The 6,000-nt window shown below is 36.0% G+C and overlaps 1 protein-coding gene across 1 annotated transcript in view; it reads left to right on the top strand.

Moving 5' to 3' along the window:
- Positions 1 to 6,000, top strand: part of erbb4 (erb-b2 receptor tyrosine kinase 4) — a 298,636-nt gene that overhangs the window by 186,708 nt on the left and 105,928 nt on the right. The window lies entirely within an intron of this gene.

The raw sequence follows: 6,000 nt of genomic DNA, 5'->3' as shown, positions 1-6,000 counted from the left end.
AGCAATGTGCCGTCTTCTCTTCTCCCGCACCTGTGCTCATGCACGCAGGGAGCTTGAGCAATGCGCATGTGTGACATCACAACGGCTCATTAATTCTAAAAAAACGTCTTTGAGACAGTTCAACTGACAGCAAATTTAGTACTCAGTACTCAGAAATGCAAAAATGAATTGATTTTTTTAATTACATTTGTTCTCTTTCATTTAAAAAAATGCCACACGTATTCAAAAACTCTAAAAGCATGATCGTCATCAGAGGAGGACTTTAAATTTAACATTTTCTACCTCGTGTTGACAAAAGACAGCTTCACTTAAATCGACTTAAATCCAGAACAGTAAAAACCTTTGGGAAATATACAATATTCCCATCTTAAATTGTGATTTTTTTTTTTCTTTTGCCCTACATATTTCTTCATTTAACAGTCCACTTGGCACATATTGCTTCACTCTTACAGCAACTTCACTGTAGATTTTCTCTAATCACTGGTTTACCATTCTCCTCCTATTATTAATCAACTTCATCCTCACATAACAATAAAGGGGGAAAAAAGTGCACCAAGCACTTACCATCAAAATAATTGCTTGCATGCATTTGTTCTGCCTTCCCAAATTTCATAGTGTTTTCCTCCAATGGTCATGCAGCCTGATATTGAAGACTGTTACAACTTTTGAAGCTAAATACCCACTCAGAGATGCTCGGAGTTGCTCTGGGGAATATTCAGGAGGAATGGGGGGCATTTCAGAAAAATTAGCCATAGCAATCTGAACAAACTAATTAACACATTTTCTCCACCCACTAAACAATCCCTGTCAAGATTTAACTGCTTGTCTCCCACTGGTCATCAGCTGCTCCGCCAGCAAATACAGCCAAGCAATTTCTTTTAATCGAAGCAATGCTGGCATGGGTTTTGCACATTATTGAATGTATTAAATAAGATGCAGGTTTTATTTATCCTTATACTTATGAAGGAGGCTAGAGGAAAAAAAAAAATGTTAATAGTTAAAGTGCCAGTAGGGAGCCAATTAAACTGTTGTCCATTATAATGTACTTTAGATATCAAAAACATGTTTTGTATATTTCCTTCATGTCCAAAGGCAGTGCAGCTAGACCATGAGTGGTGGAGACGGTGGTTCTTTTAATGGGTTCTTAAGTCACATTTTTGTTAGTCATTGCCTATTTCAAGTACCGGTATGTTCTGTCAACCCGTCAACCCTTTGCTTACATTTTTTCGACTACCATGACTCTTAAAACATTTACACAATTATTGTAATTCCAGTGCAAATACTATATGAAAAGTTGTTTTTTCTTCATGGCAGAATCATCTGCCTTGTGTTGATCGTGTCAACATTCGGAGATACACAATGTGTGTCAAAGGGCGTGTGTCATACAGGTGTCGCCAACGACATCTCTGGTGTTAAATAGTTTCGGTAAAACTAAAAATCTTACTGCAGAAACTTGTTCTTATTTTGCTTTGCTGACAAAATTTACATTTGAATGTTTTTTTTTGTTTGCTCCGAAATAGACCTTTTAAACATTTTATCAGAACCATGACTATCATTGCCAAATCATTCTAGAGTTTATTTACCTCCTCTGATTTAGCAACTGGATTCAGCTCGGACAGACTACATTTTCCACACTACTGAGTAGTAGTAAAAATTAACGTTTTTCACTGAACTTTTTGACTTGTGTATTTGGTTCTTTGTTCTTTTCTGATCTACGTGTCATTAATTTGATTTAGGTAGAGCCTTTTAGCAGAAATTAAATTATGCTGCTCTATGAATCTATGATGGTTCTTGAAAAACTAATGTAACTGTACTGAGACGAGGAGTTACAGTGAGTTTTCTCAACTCTTTTCTAACCCTTGGTGTCAGCTGGGATGGGCTCTGGATTTTGTGATAGTTTTTGAGCTTTGAATCCAAATATCACTGATATTCTGTTCCCAGCATATCCAAGCATTAAAATTTTAATTCAAACTTTCAGATATTTGTGAGATGTACTCATCTTCATGTGTCAAAAGGAAAATGGATGTTTCTTACTAGAACTATCCCAATTCTCTTTGGGAGTAAAATTTTCCACCAAAAAATGAATTCATATTTGTTGTTGATAATTAATCTTTAATAAACCATAGAATTTATTATTACTGCCGATTCTATTAAGAGTTGCTGAATTTTTTTTCTACTTAGCTTCGAAATAGTTATGAAGATAAGATGGGTTATTTAGCTTTTTTTTTGCCTCTGATTCACTTATCATTCACAAAAGATGAAAACAAATGTATCTATCAATCGATTGTTCGATCGATAAAGTTTTTATGCAGCACGGGTGAAAACTGGACAGATCTTGTTTTTTCTCATCTCCACTTAGCTTTCTTTTTACATAGCTTAGCTTTGTTTAGTTTTTCATATGCGGTTATATAAAATTTGTCATTTAAATGTTTTATTCACCATTGCAACGTCACATTCTCAAATATATCCTTTATCTCATGTCATGTTGTGATGAAATTAATACTTTTAATTATATTTTGTATTAATTCCACCACGTCAACACACGGCTTTCATCATTAAGTCATTCTTAATGACAATTGTATTTCATTTGACTTTCTCCCTGACTGAGAATCCCCTTCGTCTTTTTTTTATTGGTCCCCTTTTTCTTTTTCGGTTCTTTACACTCAAAAGCATTCTCTGAAAAAGTAATTTAATTTCAAGGAAAACATATTAATTGATTAAAAATAAAGAAATTGGAATATATTTGTTATTGTCTCAAAGAGTATTGTGGGAAATACTTAATGTGGTACCGGTGTAAAAACTTGGGAAGATTTATCAATTGCAACAGTTTGTAAAACGTAAGTCATCAATTAGTTTGATTTAAATATTTGCCATTAGATCAGAGAAAGCCACTGACAACAGCAACAAAGCATTACTATAAAACGCATGTTTATTTTAAAGTTTTTGCTACTTGAGTTTGTCACTGGGCCCATCATCAAGCCACTATCAGTGATGATCTACAACAGTCCAACCCATTTGTTAGTAAATTAAAAAAATAACAAAATATTCCCATCTAAAGCTTTTTTATTATTCATTGTCTTATATAAATTAATTGGAAAATGAGAAGTCATGGAAAACATCATACATTTTTAAGTGTAAAACAGAAAAGATCCATGAACTATGTCCTTAAGCCACATGTGCCACCAGTGGCCCTGGTGGAACTACAACTTCCCATATCAACTACAAAGGAAGCAACTTTGATGGTTTCAAACACTTAATACAGAAATCATACCAATTGCTATAACCGGAAGAAAAGTTTATGACGCAGAAATGGCTTTTACTTATAGAACCCGTTTCTACCTTGCTTTACACAATATTACCAAAAGTATTGTCTCACCTGCCTTGACTCACATATCACCTGAAGTGCCATCCCATTCCTAACCCATAGAGTCCAATATGGTGTGGGTCCACCTTTTCCAGCCATTACAGCTTCAATTCTTCTGGGAAGGCTGTGTACAAGGTTGAGGAGTGTGTTTGTAGCAATCTTTGACCATTCTTCTTAAAGCACATTGGTAAGGTCACACACTGATGTTGGTGGATAAGGCCTGGATCTCATTCTTTGTTCTAATTTATCCCAAAGTTGTTCTATCGGGTTCAGATCAGGACTCTGTGCAGGCCAGTGCAGGCCAGTCAACTTCATCCACACCGCACTCTATCATCCATGTTTTATGGACCTTGCTTTGTGCACAGTCATGTTGAAAGAGGAAGGGGCCTGCTCCAAACTGTTCCCACAAGGTCAGGAGCATGGAATTGGTATTCTGAAGCATTCCGGGTTCCTTTCACTGGAACTAAGGGGCTAAGCCCAGATCCTGAAAAACAACCCCACACCATAATCCCTCCTCCACCAAATTTTACACTCAGCACAATGCAATCGGAAATGTATCAGCATCCGCTGACCCCTCTCCATCCATTTATGTGGCCTACCACTTGGTGGCTGAGTTGCTGCAGTATTCAAGCAACTTTTTTTGGCCTTAATGCAAATGTATGGGGTCTCATCTTAAATCTTTGTGCAAAGTAGTGGAAAATAAAACGTGTAAAGACATCCAGAATCTTTTAGAGTTTGATCAAGACACAGAAATCATCATGAATGTTTTCATGCAATTTAAAATAGACACACAAACAACTTTCTCTTTTTTTCTATATAAATGTTTCTCTTACTAACTACTTACCAGCTACTTGGTTGCACTCAGTTGCAGTATCTTAAATGCTGCAGTTGTAGGTGAAAGTGCAGAGCCTTTCAGAAAGGATTGTTCAGTCTTCCCTTTGTTAAAAGGAGTAATAGAAAAAAAAGGAAGCCTTACAGCTTGTTGCTTCATTTTCCCTCCCTCTCTTTGATAAATTTGGACAGTCTTCTCACAGACAACACTTGGTGAAATCTAAATTATTTCATTATCTCATTTTGTCTCTCCAATACTCTCCTACTACTACTGGTTTGAGTCCCTTTTTACCCAGACATTGTGCTGATGCAGTGAACTACAATGGATTTACATCATTAACGTGTACAGTTTTGCAGCAGTGTTCCTCTTCCTGGTATTTATGTCTATCTGCACACCCAATATAAGGTAGTCAATCTACATACATTGTCAAACTTCATTTTAACACACACACATATATATATATACATATACATGGAAATAAAATACAACTCAAAAAATCTTAAACTAAAATGGAATTAAAAGGTTGAATAATTGCATCCTCATTTAGATATCCCTTTAAGTAAATTATAATACAAATATAACAAGAAAAATCATGTAATTTCGTGAAACAACCACACATATAGGTTACCCATTGTCTTTTTTTTTAATAAAAATAGTTCATTTTCTCCTTTTGCTGACTTCATATAGATTGTTTTGTTAGCTAGTAATTATATTGATTTATTCCTCATTAGATGCATGAAAACATACCAGAAAAAAAAAGCTAACAAGGTGTTTACACTCTATGGGCATGTGTCCAAATCATCAATTACAATACACAGAGCCAAGATAAGCTTTTGTAATTGTTGGACAGCTTACATTATTTATGCTTTTTAGAGCAGTATTTATTCCTGTTGGCACTTTTTGTCATGAGTTATTTCCTGTGTCTGCTCATTTACCCAGTCCCTTCCTGTGTTGACAGAATCCTGCAGTGAAAACAGTTTGATTGTGAGATATAGCATCTTCTTAGATGAGCCTATTGTGGTGACAAACAGACGTAATTTCTCCTCTGTACCTAAATGCAAATTCAGAAAAACAGATGGAGAAAGAGACCTGTGGTAGGTAAAGCAGCACTGCCTTCTGTATTATTCAAGGAAGATCATTAGAGGTTTGGTGTGACGACATTCTGGCTGGTTCTGTGCAGTGGTTGTGGGGATGTTTTGTGTATGATTGTGCATCTCAGTTTCAGCCCTGCTCTAGTAATCTGTTTGTATAGAGATAAAGAACACACAAGCTCTGTAAAATATGCAAATCTGCCACAGGGCTTAACTTAGTCTTCGTATCTCACCTCATTTTGTGGCTTTTAGCCTTTTTTTCAGCGTTGTTTTTCTTTTTACCCTGTGTCTCATAGAAAAATCCAGACTGAGCTTTGTCTGAACTCCAGCTCAACAATAACAATTTAAGCCACCTTCTGTGTCCAGTCAATGTGTGTGCGTGAGAAAGTAGGATTAAGTAATCAATCCTTCCTCTAAGCCTCATGATCACTGGTCTGACAAGCCAATGCATAGTATGATGATGCATCATCACGATGATAATAAAAAAAAACAAAAAAACAATTACAAATGAATTGATCCTATTGGAGTTTTAATCCCTGATTGATTTTAGTGCTGGGATGATGCGTGCAGGACAATCGATTTTGTGTGCTCACAGCAAAAGAATAAGTTAGGAGGTTGGAGTGTCATCAATGGTGGCTAGCTTTTTGCTCCTCACAGCAACCATCTTCATGTCAAGTGACCCACATGGTTAGGTTTTGTTTTAAATCTCCACT

Source organism: Oryzias latipes, chromosome 21, assembly GCF_002234675.1.
Source record: "Oryzias latipes chromosome 21, ASM223467v1".
In the NCBI taxonomy this organism is placed as follows: domain Eukaryota; kingdom Metazoa; phylum Chordata; class Actinopteri; order Beloniformes; family Adrianichthyidae; genus Oryzias; species Oryzias latipes.
This window is presented reverse-complemented; position numbering and strand designations above follow the sequence as displayed.